The sequence below is a fragment of the Chiloscyllium punctatum genome, chromosome 44 (assembly GCF_047496795.1).
Source record: "Chiloscyllium punctatum isolate Juve2018m chromosome 44, sChiPun1.3, whole genome shotgun sequence".
NCBI lineage: Eukaryota > Metazoa > Chordata > Chondrichthyes > Orectolobiformes > Hemiscylliidae > Chiloscyllium > Chiloscyllium punctatum.
The window spans coordinates 40,678,887-40,696,439 of NC_092782.1; the positions used below are offsets into that span (position 1 = coordinate 40,678,887).

General features: G+C 40.7%; 1 protein-coding gene across 7 annotated transcripts in view; it reads right to left on the reverse strand.

Moving 5' to 3' along the window:
- LOC140466910 (plexin-B2-like) overlaps window positions 1–17,553 on the reverse strand; it is a 265,449-nt gene that overhangs the window by 177,732 nt on the left and 70,164 nt on the right. For 6 of the 7 annotated variants that reach the window (XM_072562723.1, XM_072562725.1, XM_072562729.1 and 3 more), the window contains exon 2: window positions 12,527–12,633. The gene's annotated coding sequence lies outside the window, so the exon portion shown is untranslated. The remainder of the gene's footprint in view (window positions 1–12,526; window positions 12,634–17,553) is intronic. The other variant, XM_072562727.1, reaches the window with a different exon arrangement.

A 17,553-nucleotide genomic window follows, 5' to 3' on the forward strand; every position in this document is an offset into this window, starting at 1 on the left:
AGGCTAACTATGGCAATAATAGGCAGGAACTTGGAAATGCAAATTACAAATTTGAGGGTAAATCCATAATTGTTATGTGGGAATCTTTTAATGACCAGTTGATTAGAGTCCAGGACAAGCACCTTCCTGTGAAAGTAAGGATAAGATGGCAAGATTCTGGAATCTTGGATGACATGGTGCCAGGATCAAGGATGTCTCATTGAGGGTGCAGAATGTTCTCGAGGGGGAGAGGGGCAAGCAGGAAGTAATTGTACACAATGGAATCAAGCACACAGCAAGGAAAAAGGTTGAGATTCTGAAGGGAGATTACAGAGAATTAGGCAGTAATTTGAAAAGGAGGTCCTCGAGAGTAGTAATATCTGGATTACTCTCAGTGCTGCAAGCTAGTGAGGGCAGGAATAGGAGGATAGAGCAGATAACTGCATGGCTGAGGAGCTGGTGTATGGGAGAAGGATTCACAATTTTGGATCAATGGAAGCTCTTTTGGGGTAGAAACGACCTGTACAAGAAGGACAGATTGCACCTAAATTGGAAGGTGACTAATATACTGGCAGCGAGAATTCAAACTGGTAAGGTGGGGACAGCTGGGACCCAGGGAGATAGTGAGGAAAGCGATCAGTCTGAGACTGGTACAGTTGAGAACAGAAGCAAGTCAAACAGTCAGGCCAGGCAGGGACAAAGCAGAGAACAAGGTAGGATGGATGAATTAAACTGCATTTATTTCAATGCAAGAGGCCTAACAGGAAGGCAGATGAACTCAGGGCATGGTTAGGAGCATGGGACTGGGATATCATAGCAATTACTTAAATGTGGCTTAGGGACGGACAGGATTGGCAGCTTAATGTTCCAGGATACAAATGCTACAGGAAGAACAGAAAAGGAGGCAAGAGAGGAGGAGGAGTGGTGTTTTTGATAAGGGATAGCATTACTGCTGTACTTAGGGAGGACATTCCCGGAAATACATCCAGTGAGGTTATTTGGGTGGAACTGAAAAATAAGAAAGGGATGATCACCTTATTGGGATTGTATTATACGCCCCCTAATAGTCAGAGGGAAATTGGGAAACAAATTTGTAAGGAGATCTCAGTTATCTCTAAGAATAATAGGGTGGTTACGGTAGGGGATTTTAACTTTCCAAACATAGACTGGGATTGTGGCTAGTTGTGGTAGTGGTTGTGGTAGACTGGGATTGCCATAGTCTTAAAGGTTTAGATGGACAGGAATTTGTTAAGTGTGTACAAAAAGATTTTCTGATTCAGTATGTGGATGTACCTACTAGAGAAGGTGCAAAACTTGACCTACGCTTGGGAAATAAGGCAGGGCAGGTGACTGAGGTGTCAGTGGGGGAGCACTTTGGGACCAGCGACCATAATTCTATTAGTTTTAAAGTAGTGATGGGAAAGGATAGACCAGATCTAAAAGTTCAAGTTCTAAATTGGAGAAAGGCCCTTTTTGATGGTATTAAGCAAGAATTTTCAAAAGGTGATTGGGGGGCAGATGTTTGCAGGTTAAAGGATGGCTGGAAAATGGGAAGTCTTCAGAAAAGAGATAGCAAGAGTCCAGAGAAAGTATATTCCTGTTAGGGAGAAAGGAAAGGCTGGTAGGTATCGGAAATGCTGGATGACTAAAGAACTTGAGGGTTTGGTTAAGAAAAAGAAGGAAGCATATGCCAGGTATAGACAGGATAGATTGAGTGAATCCTTAGAAGAGAATAAAGGTAGTAGAAGTATACTTAAGAGGGAAATCAGGAGGGCAAAAAGGGGACATGAGATAGATTTGGTAAATAGGTTCAAGTTTGGTAAATAGAATCCAAAGGGTTTTTACAAATACATTAAGGACAAAAGGGTAAATAGGGAGAGAATAAGGCCCCTCAAAGATCAGCAAGGCATCCTTTGTGTGGAGCCGCAAGAGTTGGGGGAGATACCAAATGATACTAAACTAGCCACGAAACAACACAGCCAGTATCCTTAGTAGCCACACACGCAGATGACAAGCAACATGGGTTCGACTGGGACAACACTACTATTATAGGACAAGCCAAACAGAGAACAGCCAGGGAATTCCTAGAGGCATGGCACTCATCGCAGACTCTATCAACAAACACATCGACCTGGACCCAATATACCGGCCACTGCAGCGGACAGCTGGAACTGACAACCGGGAGCGGCAGAGACAGGCCACTATAAATGCCGGAGGAAACAACACAGAAGCGCTTCACAGGAGGCTCCCAAGCACTGAGGATGTCACCTAGACAGGGGACGAAACGTCTGCAACACAAATTCCAAGCTCGGCGAACGGAACGACAACAACAAGCACCCAAGCTACAAATCTTCTCACAACTTTGAATACTAAATAAGTATTTTGCATCAGTATTTACTGTGGAAAAGGACATGGAAATAGATGGTGACATCTTAAAAAATATCCATATCACAGAGGAGGAGGTGCTGGTTGTCTTGAAATGCATAAAAGTGGAAAAGTGTCGACAACTTGATCAGGTGTAGACTAGAACTCTGTCAGAAGCGAGGGAAGTGATTGCTGGGCCCCTTGTTGAGATATTTGTATTATCGACAGTCACAGGTGAGGTGCCGGAAGACTGGAGGTTGGCTAACGTGGTGCCACTGTTTAAGAAAGGTGAGAAGGATAAGCCAAGGAACTATAGACCTATGAGCCTGACCTCAGTGGTGGGCAAGTTGTTGGAGAGAATCCTGAGGGACAGGATGTACATGCATTTGGAAAGGCAAGGACTGATTAGGGATAGTCAGCATGGCTTTATGTGTGGGAAATCTGTTTCACAAACTTGATTGAGTTTTTTGGAGAAGTAACAAAGAGGATTGATGAGGGCAGAGTGGTAGATGTGTGCTATTTAGACTTCAGTAAGGCATTCGACAAGGTTCCCGTTGGGAGACTGGTGAGCAAGGCTAGACCTCATGGAATACAGGGAGAGCTAGCTATTCAGAAACAGGACTGGCTCAAAGGTAGAAGACAGAGGGTGGTGGTGGAGGGTTGTTTTTCAGACTGGAGTCCTGTGACCAGTGGAGTGCCATAAAGATCGGTGCTGGGTACATTACTTTTCATCATCTATGTAAATGACTTAGATGTGAGCATCAGAGGTACAGTTAGTAAGTTTGCAGATGACACCAAAATTGGAGGTGTAGTGGACAGTGAAGAAGGTAACCGAAGTTTACAATGGGATCTTGACCAGACGGGCCAATGGGCTGAGAAGTGGCAGGTGGAGTTTAATTTAAATAAATGTGAGGTGTTGCATTTTGGAAAAGCAAATCTTACCAGGATTTATACACTTAATGGTAAGGTCCTAGGGAGTGTTGCTGAACAAAGGGCCCTTGGAGTGCAAGTTCATAGCTCCTTGAAAGTAGAGTTGCAGGTAGATAAGATAGTGAAGAAGGTGTTTGGTATGCTTTCCTTTATTGGTCAGAGTATTGAGTACAGGAGTTGGGAGGTCATATTGCTGCTGTCCAGGACATTGGTTAGGCCACTGTTGGAATACTGCATTCAATGCTGGTCTCCTTCCTATCAGAAAGATGTTGTGAAACTTGAAAGGGTTCCATAAAAAGATTTACAAGGATTTTGCCAGGGTTGGAGGATTTGAGCTACAGGGTGCGATTGAATAGGCTGGGGCTGTTTTCTCTGGAGCATCAGAAGCTGAGGGGTGACCTTATAGAGTTTGATAAAATCATGAGGCATATGGATAGGATAAATAGACAAAATCTTTTCCCTGGTGTTGGGAGAGTCCAGAACTAAAGGGCATAGGTTTAAGGTGAGAGAGGAAAGATATAAAAGAGACCTAAGGGGCAACTTTTTCATGCAGAGGGTGATACATGTATGTAATGAGCTGCCAGAGGAAGTAGTGCAGGCTGGTACAATTGCAACATTTAAAAGGCATCTGGATGGGTATATGAATAGGAAGGATTTGGTGGGATATGGATCAGGTACTGGCAGGTGGGACCAGATTGGGTTGGTTGGCATGGATGAGTTGAACACAAGTGTCTGTTTCTGTGCTGTACATCTCCATGACTCTATAAGAGAACTTGTGAGCTTACTCAGAAAAAGTAGTATACACAAGGTTTAGGAAACTAAAAACAGAAAGGGCCCATAAGGAATACAGGGGAACCTGGATTATCTGAACGGGATGGGCAGGCACTCTTTCGTTTGGACAAATGATTATTCGGTTAATTGATTCAATGCCTCTTCTCCGGGGCTCGGAGTTTTCTGAAGTTTCCTTTTTCCTCGCTCTGCCTGCCTTGCTCCCTCTCTCTGTCTCAGGGTTTGTTTCCGAGCAGGCACACACGTGTGTAAGGGACCTGCAGCATTGCTGAAGCCTCATGCATCCGCCCGCCCCCAATCATTTCAATTGGATTGACATGGGGAGCACTTGCTAAGTCTGCTCCCTGTTCAGGAGACTAGGCAACACACCACAAGTAGCAGTGGAAGGATGTTCTTCAGACTGGAGATCTGTGACTAGTGGTGGTTCGCAGGGATCAGTGCTTGGACATCTGTTACTTGAAACATATATAAATGATTTGGAAGAGAACGTAGGTGGTCTGATTAGTAGGTTTGTGGATGACAAAGGTTGAGGGAGCTGTGGATAATGAGGAAGATTGCCAGAGGATACAGCAGAATAAAGAAAGGCTGGAAACCTGGGTGGAGAAATGGCATGTGGAGTATAATCTGGACAGATGCAAGGTGATACATTTTGGAAGGACTAATGCAGGAGGAAAGTATACAGTAAATGGCAGAACCTTTCAAAACATTAACATACAGGGATTTAGACAAGCAGATCAGCAATTGAGAAACTGGCAACAAAAGTGGATAAGGTGGTCAAGAAGTCACACGGCATACTTCCCTTCAGTAGTAGGGGCATAGAATATAAAACTATGCAAGTCATGTTGCAGCTGTACAGAAGTTTAGTTAGGCCACATGTAGAAAACTGCATATAGTTCTGATTGCTACACTATAACAAGGATGGGGAGGCTTTGGAGAGGATACAGAATATGTTTACTAGATGTTGATTCATTTGGAGTATATTAGCTAAGACAGATTGGAAAAACTTGGTTTGCTTTCACTTGAACATCAGAGGGACCTGTTCGAGATTCACAAAATTTTGAGAGGCGTGGGTAGAATGGACAGTGAAACTCTTTTTCCCAGGGTACAAAAGTCAATTATTAGGAAACGCAGGTATGAGGTAAAAGGGGGAAAATTTAATGGAGATGTAAGAGGCACTTTTCTTCCCCCCACAGATGGTGGTAAGTGCCTGGAATGCACTGCCAGAGATGGTGGTGGAGGTAAGGTCAACTGCAACATTTAAGAGGCATCTTGCCAAATACATGAACAGGATAGAATGGGAATTAGGAGGGCTACAGATGGTACTGGAGGCAAAAGATTTTGAGTTTAGAAAGGCATCATGTATTGGGGTGGCACGGTGGCTCAGTGGTTAGCACTGCTGCCTTATAGTGCCAAGGACCTGGGTTCAATTCCAGCCTCAGGCAACTGTGTGTAAAGTTTGCACATTCTCCCCGTATCTTTGTGGAGTTCCTCCTGCAGTCTAAAAATGTGCAGGTTAGGTGAATTGGCCATGCTTAAGTTCCCCATGGTGTTCAGGGATATGTAGGTTAGGGGCATTAGTCCAGGGTAAATGTAAGGGAATGGGTCTGGATGAGTTATGCTTCAGGGGTCAGTGTGGATTTGTTGGGCCATGGGGCCTGTTTCCACACTGCAGGGATTCCATGATTTCAGTTTAGCTATCCAAGTGCTAATTATCATAGATGATAAGCTAAATGTACGAGAGTGGCTCAGTGGTTAGCACTACTGCCTCACAGCACCAGGGACCCAGGTTCAATTCCAGCCTTGGACGACTGTCTGTGTGGAGTTTTCACATTCTCCCCGTGTTCCCTCTGAGTGCTCCGGTTCCCTCCCACAGTCACAAGGATGTGCCGATCAGGTAAATCGGCCATGCTAAATTGCCTATAGTGTTATGGTGCATTGGTCAGAGGGAAGTGGATCTGAGAGGGTTACTCTTGTTAGTGTGGGTTGGTGTGGACTTCTTTGGCTGAAGGGCCTGTTTCCACACTGTAGGAAATCTAATCTAATCATTGGCACAGGCTTAATGAACTAAGGAGCCTGTTTCTATGCTGTACTGTTCTTTGCTCTTTGTTCACAGTGTCCTATTAAATCCTAACAATGAACAGTGTTCTAATATAGAAGAAAAAAATAATTCATTTAATTCAAGTAAACCGGAATGAATATTTTCACATTTACCCATGCACAATTGGTCTTTGAAAACAATGCCTGGCTATCAACGAGTCTCACATTAATTTGAGTGTACACCTATCTACCTACTCATGGAGGGACTTCGATCATTGGAAAACACCATTGTATGGATATTCTCAATCAAACTATTCAGGCATGTGATGACAAGTGTCTGGACCAAGTGAGATTTTAACCCAAAACTTCCGACTCACAGTTGATCACAAAATTTGTCGCAAGAACATTTGAAAAGAAAGATGTAGTTATTTCTATTCAACCTGCTCAGACACGCTTTGACAAAACTCTGGGCAAGTGAAACTTGAACTCAGACCTTCATCCAGAGGTAGGGACAGGACCGGTGAGCCCTTCATATCATTGAGTAAGCTGCTTAAAAAGGAAGAGAGACAGTGACAATATGAAATAGACTGTACACTAAAAGGTGGTCCATATAATTTTACCAGGCTTTAGACGGGGTTTTAAACTAAACAGTAGGGGTCTGGGTTTATTTGCACAGAAACTTATAAAATCAAAAGGTAAAGGAGAAGGTAACATTACAGGCTGGTGATGAGGCTGATTTATTTTCTGGTAATAAAGGAAGGGATAGAATGTGTGAACGTCATTTTGTACCAAGGAACTATAAATATGTAGGGAAATACAATAACAAAACAAACTTAAAGGCTTTATATCTTAGTGCATGAAGTGTTCAGAATAAGGTAGATGAACTAACGATGCAAATCCAGGTAAATTAATATGATCTCACAGCCATTATGGAAACATGATTACAAGATGATTAAAATTAGGAACTTAATATTCAGGGATCTTTGACCTTTCAGAAAGACATGAGGGACGGAAAAGGTGGGTGGGGTAACACTATTCACTGGATATTAAATTAGGACAGTTGTAAGAGATGATCGAGGCTCAGATGATATAGAATCTATTTGGGCAGAGGTTTTAAAATAAAACAGGAAGAGAATGACGACATTGGTTGGAGTAGTGTACAGATCACTAAACAGTAGCCACTCTATGGGCAAGGGTAAAACTCAACAAAAAAAAAAACAAATATGTAAAAAGAATACAGCAATAATTATGATGAATTTAAACTTCATTTTGCTTGGATTAATCAAATTGGAAAGGGTAGCTACAACTTCACAGAGTGCATCAGGAATAGCTTGCTTAAGCAATGTCAAGGAGCAAACCAGGGAGCAGCTATCTTGATTTAAGATGAGTTTTGACTGCAGAGAACAGAGTGATAACTTCTGTGCTGTGGAAACTCAAATATTTCCACCTATCTCGTTCCCAAGCTCTTCAGATATGGGAGAACCAATCTTATAACTCATGGCAGGTAAAAAGCTCAATAACTGGTTACCAGTCCAGAGACCAATCAACTTGCTGTTACTACCCAGTTGCATCTGTATAAAGAACCCCTAAGCTCCAATTCATTTGCAATCATTTCAATTTTTTTTTGCTCAAAAAAATATGTTTACCAGAATGCTTGCCATTAGTGTCAGGTTACTTGCTTATTAAAGCATGCAATAATACCCTAAAACACTGGTTTTAAAACAGTTCTTCAACATTTCAGTCCACAATTTTCAAAAGGGTGACAGCAAGTTGTGGGACAAAACACTTTATATTTTACAGGCTTCCAATATGGTATTACTCCAGGTTAGTAAGACAAAATCAAATACAGTAACTTCTCCCCCACACTAGGGTTTTGTATCAAAGTCTCTGCAGCTCTGTTGAAAAGTGCCTGCAGATGCCTTTGTGCAATCGTGACATTGGACAGAAAAAACTCTCGACTTTCCTTCCTTTCCCTTCCCAATTGAATTCACTTTGTTAAACTTGTAAGAACTTGATACTTTTAGAGAAAGAACATATGGCCTTACTCAAAAGAATCCCTACATTCCATTACAGGCTGTTTTACGTTATCAGTCAGTTTTCCAATAAAATTAAGTTTGCTCCTGAGTATTTCACAATAGTCAAGGACATCAAGGATTTAATTAGAAAGCTGCTATTTGATTTCAGTCAGGACTGCTCATGCTGTTGGATGTTAATGCTGTGAATTAGGTTTGTAATAACTGTTGTACTGCAGTTATTGATCTTAGATTAGTAACTTTAGTTTCAATTTGTAGCCACAGTATCTTATTTATTAGAGTAATTAGGAAGGCCAATCCAAGAGAGAGAACATTGAATGCCAGGAGCATAAATGTATAAAGATAAATCAAGAACACAGACTAGATTTTCTACAACTCCAACAATTGTTCATTCTTTTAAAGTTTCCAACTGAGCGAATAAGCTACTAGTTATCTTAGTAAGCTATCTTATCGACCAGAGACAACACCATGCTGGTGTTATACAAAGAGATACGCAACTGTCTCCATTGGATTATATAGAAAACCAAATCCACCCTATTTTGTTACAATGCTCAAGTGGCAGTCCAAACATACTCTTACAGTCAAGTTACTTCAGCAGAATTTCTAGGCCTCATTACAATTATCTGTTGAAGAAAATCTACAGCTGACTACTTGCTTCTCATCCAGATTGTACAAATAAGCGCATCCCGAAGAACAAAGTACAAAATGTGAAAAGGCATATTGTTCCATCAAGTCTTTCACAGCATATATCCTCCCCAATCTAATTTATCTCTTAAAGAGACCACAAAGTTATGTTCTCTTAAGCTCCTAGTCATCTTGATGAAGCCTATTCAAATAAACCATCTTTCTGATCAAATATTCAATATTATGGATCCTGGGTGGATACAGCAGATCAGGAACATGTTGTTCAATCTCTAGCTGTGTTCCTAATCCCAAAATCAATGCACTGACTACTTCAGCGCACTAACCACAATCATCCGTTTTACTTAAAATTTTACTTCACTCTTGTTAACATATGTAGCTTCTTTAGTAACCACACTTGATAAAACTGTTCACACCTACATTCTCTACACCTCACCACAACTCAGAGTCTGCATCACGCAGCTGAGTCACTTAGGATACAGTAGTGAGCCATTTATTTCATCAGCTTTTATTTTTGTAATAAATTATATTCTTACAAATTATTATTAATATTATTTGGGAATACAGCTGATCTCAATAGCGTCAAACATACAAAGCAATGTGTACGTACGTTTGCAACAGCCCACATTCAGTTCCTGATTCAGAACTGGAAACATTAAGCCAGACAGTAGCAGATGGTATTTTCAAATGCAACAGTCCAAATTTTCACAACGTTGGAAGGGCTCCATTCCCTAGCCAAAATGGCAAATTTGAGAGACAGAAGGGGCTAAGAGTGGAGGCTGGGGAGACAGGAACCATAAGCTGGAAGGGAGAGAGAGGGCATATAGTTGGCAGTGAGTATCTATAATTGGGGAGAACGAGGCTGCGGGGGCAAAGTGAGACAGTGAGGCTAAGGCGAGCTGTGACTTCAGTCCTCACCACTCCCCTTCCCCCAACCCACATGCTGTCCTTGTTCCCCCACACCCACCCACCTCAGGCTCTCATCTCACCACCCCCCGACTCCCACCCATGCTCCTCTGGTCTCCCTTCCCCCACCCCACACACAAACAGTTCTCTCCCCCACACTCCAACTGCAGGGCTCACCTTCTATCCCATTCTTCAGGAATTTGTCACCAACCCCTGTCTTGTGTTCAATGTCCCTCTCTACACTACGGAAACCCACTTCAAGGCAAACCCAATTCCATGCGCATATGCAATTATTGCACATAATAATATCACATGTGCAGTTGCCAGTGTCAGCAATCATTCCTTGAGCAAACTGTTTTTTTCATTTACTCATGGGACATGGGTGTCACTGGTGGCCAGCATTTATTGCCCATCCCTAGTTGCGCTCGAGAAGGTGGTGCTGAGCTACCTTCTTGTACTGCTGCAGTCCAAGCCTACCATAGTTCTTGAGGAAGGGCAAAGTACACCCCCCACCCCAGGATTGTTCACAGATGTTAATGTGCATTAAAGCTGGATAATCTTAGTGGATCTGTCAATTTTAAATTTTGTAAATAAAAGCCAGTTGTGGCTCCCAGTTAAGAAACAAAATCAGAGTGTGCAATTTTAAGGGGTGTTTGGTGATATAAGCCTGAAGATGACCATGAAAGGATGAGCACTGCTTGACTGCTTCCACAACCTATCACGGTTGGAGTATGCAAATCCTTTGTTCAGTTGATGGCTCCAAGTAGTTATAAAAGGATCACTTCTCACTGATATGGAGCTGTAAATGTAAATGTTTCTTTTTATAAATGACTAAGTACTTGAATGGAATTAATGTATTCAATGGGCTCAGTAATCATCCTTCTGAAAACACATAATCAAGTAATAGACAGTTAGGGCTTTATTTTAATTTCATGATGGCTGCTGAGGTCTGCCTCATAGCAGCTATAGGCAAACTGGCATGGAGTGTTTGGAGATAAAGAGTAACAGATGTGGGTTTGAGTTGACATAAGCTGCCATGGGCTATAAAGGGCTATGGAGGTGAGCAACAGGTCATGGGTTGCCATAAAGTTGGTATGGATGGTATAAGGGTTCATTGAGGGGTATAAAGGGCATAGACTGGCATGAAGCATATTAGGGGCCATGGAAGAGTAGGTCAGGGGAAAAGGGGTAGTAAAAGTTGGCATGGATGCGGAAGGAAAATGGTCTTTGAGAGAAGAAAGGGGCAGGCCACTTTCTCTTTTATTTTCTTAAGTCCCAGGGCACTGTACCAGACCTTTTAAACAATCCAGTTCAGCACCAGGTTACGCACTGTGCTTGTGTCTGCCAGTTATAAGAAATTTCTTGACTCTGCATACCTGACTTGCGAATGAATATTTAGCCCAAAATCAAGTCCTGTTGTTCAGTTTACTGTCATCACTACCTTCATGCACACTGCTTAAATGTGGAACAACCACATAATGTTGTTGAACCATTACCATGAATTCACTTCCTGAAACTTAAAAGACTTATACAAGCAAATAATAAGGCTGGGGAAAAAAAATGTTACTCCGGCTTGTGTAGGTCCAGCACTTAGAATGAAGCAGAAGAATTTTAATAGCAAAAGGATTGTGAAGTGACAAAGTACAAGTCCCACAATAGAGTGGTGCTGAAAGGAATAAGGTAGAGCTTCATGAAAACTTAGGTCTGAAAATGCTTGGTATCAGTGAGAAACATTGATCCAAGTCAAAAAAACGGGCAGATTTATCTTTACAAGTACAGACACGCCTTCTACCAAGCCATTAGCAAAGCTCTGCCCTCAGCCCTTGCAGTTCAGATGCAAAAGCAAGATTATGTCTATAAAAAATCAGCCACTACATGGGAAAATATTCAGATAAATGGAACATAACCCTACAAATTGATACAGAAACCATCCCAAGAAACTGTCAAAGGGGTTGAGAAGCATAATAGGGCATGGATGTGTGCAAGTAGTATTCAGAATATTCAATGCTTGAATGCTATCCAGAATACTTACTGATTAAATATTTTTCCTGTCCACTGTCAAAACATATATACAGGTTCCACTACATGACAACTTCTTTCATTGTGTCTATTGCACAAAACTACTCTTATAACCATCATAGGGCAGAGAAACATGCCATTAGAAAGAACAGTTTAATAATATTATTTCTCAATATTTAAAACTGAGTTACAATCAAGTTCAATATAAGTTCCAAGTCATTGGATTTGACACATTAACTGTTTCTCCCTTAACAAATGTCAGACATGCTGAACGTATCCAACATTTTCTGATTTTATTACAGATCTTCAACACTACTTTTATATAACACCATAACTATAACAGCAGGAAGCTAATCCAAAAATGAAGTTGAATTGTGCATAAGCATTATTTGCATATACAAGAAATAAATTATCCTGAGCATCCAAATGATCTGAAATCCAAGACTAGACACAATGAAGCAAATCTGTGGATTTTACAAACAAGTACCAAGTGTTAAATGCTGCTTTGATATGGGTAGCTTTTACTATATTTTTGGGGTGATGGAGGCAAATGGCACTCAGACAACATTTTGAAAATATCTAATTTATTTATCTTTTAATCAAAAATCTGAATAAAGGAACAAACATACGTTAAATGGAATTGCGCATTTTAAACACAGACATCAACCAGGGAACTAATAATGAATATGAAAGCATTTCACCTTCCAGAAGCTAGAGGTAGAAGTAACCATCTATCTCAGCTGAGAACACAATCACTTAACTTCTTTTGGATTCTGAGCAGTATAATACATTAGTATGGGTCCAGTAAAAATATATATGCCTCATACCTCTAAAATGGTTTTCTTGTCCCGATTTTGTGCTTGTTGCCTGATAAGCTTCTTCTGTAGTTAATGGAGATGCAGGATGTTGTATGACCACATTGGTCAAAGCCTACCTAGAGACAGAAAAAGAAAATTCACCTGTTAAAATCCAGAGTAAAATTTTGTACATGCATGGAAGGTTTCCTCCACCCTAACAATTAGAGGGTTCAACAAGACTGGAACTTATTCTCAGATGACTCTGTCCTGAGATTAAAATTCTGAATTAAGTATTCATCCACGTGGGAGGCACAATGATGTGTGCTGAGAACACAAACATATGGTGCTATAAAATTTGTTTTATTAGGCATAGTACATACACAGCATCTGCTGCAACAGACAGCAATGGTACCAGTGAGAGAGAGCTTTTGGAACATAATATTTTCATGCCTCACTAGGGTAGCACACTGAAAACTAAGCCCCGTTATTCCCCAAGGAGGGGAAAGATTTAAAAGAGACCTGAGGGGCAGCTTTTACACTCAGAGGGTGGCACGTGTATGGAAAGAGCTGCCAGAGGAAGTGGTGGAGGCTAGTATGCAACATTTAAAAGGCATCTGGATGGCTATATGAATAGGAAGGGTTTGGAGGGGTATGGGATTAGATTGGGATATCTGGTCGAAATGGACGAGTTAGACCGAAGGATCTGTTTCCGTGCTGTCCATCTCTATGACTCTCTGACAAGTTAAATGTTTTATCATGGCTCTAAAAGTTCACCAATTTACCTGCCCATTTTGACCCAGGTGAACAGAAAACACAGATCAGATTTCTGTATGAGTTAAGAATGACTATATATTACAAATTAATACTTACTTACTTGTAGCTAGAATCTATGAACTGTCAACAAATAATTATATGTAAAACTCCCCCTTCACAAACATACAGACAGAAAAAATTGGTGTTAAGGGCAGAGGGAAAAGATCTGGGAAGGCAGTTCAATGGTGCCCGTCCATACGGTTTGCTGAGATGATCCTTTTGCTTGCAAGAACTTACTGTTCTTTAATCTCTCTTTTCTGGGTATGTTTTTACTTCCTTGCAGGAGATACAGAGTGACTGGTTCACAAATTATATAGTTTCTGACTCAGTGGTTAAAATTAACATTTTACAACAACCAGTGAAGGCAAACAAAGTGAGTTTCTTCAGGAAACAAAAAAAAAGTTCTGAAGGGTCACAGGATCCAAAATGTTAATTCTGCTTTTTCTTTCTATCTTTGCTGCTGGTCTGCTGAGTTGTTTTTGTTTTTGTTTCTGCCTTTCTTCAAGCTTCAGGTAAGACTTCTGGCAATAATGTTTACATCCACAAACTGTTGAGGTACACAGAATCCAACCTCAATTGTTGGCAAGCTGACAGCCTTATCATTCACATCTGCTCACAACTTCACAAATCAATTAGCCAATTGTTGTTGTCCCAATCTCACTTTTCAAACATCCTTTAGTGCCAGCCCTCTGCAACCAGCTTGAAATAAAGCAGCAAAATAACTTACCTTCAGAACCTTGCTTTTAAAAAGTTCAGCAATCCCTTCCACAATCCTTGATTTTAAAATAAACCTTTTGCTATTTCAGTCCACAAAAATACAGGGAAAGAAAAGATATGGTCTTTACAATATTGAACTGCTGATGGACCTGTATACTGAAGAAAACCTTTTCTGAATCAGCTCCATTTGTACATTAAGTTTCAATATCCAAGACAGCAATACTTGTTGGTCTTTTAAAACAAACAAGTACTCTTCAAGTGCTCTGGCAAAAAAGATTTCAGTTTATTGTCACTATGGTCTCCCCATTGAGATGAGTGACAAAAACTGTCAGTTCCATAAACAAAGTCAACTGACTTGGTGGTACACTATAGACATCCTGAGATAATATAGAGTCATAGAAGCATACAGTATGGAAACAGACCCTTCGGTCCAACTTGTCTGCGCCGATCAGCCATCCAAATTTGATATAGTTCCATTTGCCAGCATAAAGCCCATAACCCTCTAAACCCTTCTTATTCATGTACCGACGAACATGCCTCTTAAGTGTTACAATTATACCCACCTCCACCACATCCTCTGGCTCCTTGTTCCATACATGCACCACCCTCTGCATAAAAAGGTTATCCCTCAGGTCTCTTAAAACTTTCTCCTCTCACTTTAAATCAATGCCTTCTAGTTTTGGACTCCTCCAGCCTAGGAAAATCATTTTGGCTGTTGATTGTGTAATAGCAAGCAAACCCTAACCCAATTTTATAAAAATCAAAGTATATTAACATTCAACTGATGTTGCAATTCAGCTTAGAACTGATTAAAATGTTGATTACATTTTAAAACGACCATATAGGTTGTGTGTTTTGGACAGGATTTTAATCAAATGGGAATGTTTGGGAAATTCCATTCTTGCTTTAGATCACTTTATAAAGGGACAACAATGTTTGACATCAACACTTGAATCCTTTGCCTATGAAAAATACAAACTAGAAATACCATAACATGGAATTTTTCTTTAACAATTAAGATTCTAAAGGTGATATAAACTATAACAATTTAAATGTTCAAAACTTCCGAAGTACTAACAAATACAAAGATATTCTAACTACAAAGATTTCCATCTAGGTTCAGTATTTTAAGTTGTATACATATTATTTATAAATTGAATATGACAGCACAACACAAATACTTGATAAAAAACCAAAGTTCTTCAGAAGGAGAACAAAATGAATGCGCAAAAGTAAAAGCAAAACAATCTTATTGCTGGGTATTACACAGAATGTACAACATAGTAAAAGCCAGTGAAGCTAGTCTGTCCTGATGCTTACGCTCCAAATGAGCTTCCTCCCACCCCCATTCATCCAACCCTATCAGCACACCTTTCTATAATATTTTCCCTCTCGTGTTTATTCAGCTTCACCTTCCATTTTACAGAATTTAATTAAAAATTGAGGTTGTAAGTTCTACATTCTGACCAATCTTTGGGAAAGAGCTTTTCATTAATTATTCTCAGTGAGAATTGATAACCAACAACCATTTAAGGCCTTGGAGACAAAAAGGAGCGCAGATGCTGGAAATCAACACAGGTGAGGCTGGAAAAGCACAGGTCAGGCAGCATCCGAGAAGCAGGAAAGTCAAGCTATCAGGCAGAAACCCTTCGCAGGAGAAGGGAAGCACAGAAGTAAGTAGAGAGAGGGACGTGAGGCCAGGGGAAAAGGTAGGTGGTATGGTGTAAGGTGGATGCAGGTAGCGGGTTATTGTGATTGGTCAGTGGGAAAGGTGGAGCAGATAGATGAATAAGATGATGGACAGGTAAGGTCAGGTCAGGGAGGTGAAGAGAAGGAGGAGGGCTAGACATGGGATAAGGCTGTGGGAGGAGAGACTTTAAAGTTAGTGAAGAAAATTTACATTTACAGCCCCTTGTTTTTGTCTCCACCATAACTGAAAACAAAATTCTTTATGTCTACCCCATCAAGTCTTTTCATGATTTTAACCACCTCTATCAGGTTACCCATCACCTTTCTTTTTGCAATAGAAAACATTGCCAGTCTTCTCATTATTGGTATCATCCTTCTGATTCTTTTTCTTCAACTTACTGAAGTCTCTACATCCCATTTACAATGTGAAGTCTAGATCTGTATAACTTTAACATATAAATTTAGCTGTTTTCCTTCAGATGTCGATAGATCAGACTTCTCCAGACAGTACATTGAAGGCCTATCATTCCACTGTGCAGCATTGGGAGAATTAATACTTTTTTCAAACACAAGAGCAACTGCTTTTCAATACAAACACTTCTATTACTCAATCAGCCTGCTTATCCATATAAGAATTACAGATCTTTACTGCATGGACATTGGCTGATTGAGCAGATCAATGGACTTTTCAACTGCTGGGGGGTGCTGGGTTTCAACCCAAAGTCTCTTCACTGCCAGCAACAAGCAACATCTATGGAAGGAAGCTGTCCAGTCACAAATTACTTCAACAGTACAAAACAAGCTGCATTTCAGCACAAATAGTAAGTCCAAAAAAAAGACAACAATGAGAAATGAAAGAGGAAGAAGTATTCCCAATGAAGCAATGCGGGAAAACTGAGTTTATAGTATCTTATTATAGCAAAGCAAATGCAATTTTAATCTGCATCTGGTGGCGTTTTACCTGATTAAGCAGAAAATTTATTGCTCAGCACACATTTCTCCAACTGTCCAGCACCAACAATGCTGGAGTTGAATGGGGAAGAAGAAAGCTAGATTTTAAAAATGCAAATAAGCAATTTGTCCTGAACATATGTTCTCTCCCAAATATGCAACTAATACTGGTCTTCCAACAGAAGTCAGAATAGAATTGTCCAAACAACTCAATTAAAGAAATCCTTTATAGGAGCCTTTATAAAGCTCTGGTTAGGCCCCATTTGGAGTACTGTGTCCAGTTTTGGGCCCCACACCTCAGGAAGGACATACTGGCACTGGAGCGTGTCCAACGGAGATTCACACGGATGATCCCTGGAATGGCAGGTCTAACATACGAGGAATGGCTGAGGATCCTGGGATTGTATTCATTGGAGTTTAGAAGGTTAAGGGCAGATCTAATAGAAACTTACAAGATAATACATGGCTTGGAAAGGGTGGATGCTAAGAAATTGTTTCCGTTAGGCGAAGAGACTAGGACCCGTGGGCACAGCTTTAGAATTAGAGGGGGTAAATTCAGAACAGAAATGCGGAGACATTTCTTCAGCCAGAGAGTGGTGGGCCTGTGGAATTCATTGCCGCGGAGTGCAGTGGAGGCTGGGACGCTAAATGGCTTCAAGGCCGAGATTGATAAATTCTTGATGTCACAAGGAATTAAGGGCTACGGGGATAATGATGGTAAGCGGAGTTGAAATGTCCATCAGCCATAATTAAATGGCGGAGTGGACTCAATGGGCCAAATGGCCTTACTTCCACTCCTATTTCTTATGGTCTTATGGAAATGAGCATACCCCCTTATCACAGGTTTAACATCATGATCTGACTTCAACATCTGACCAAGTAAGCCC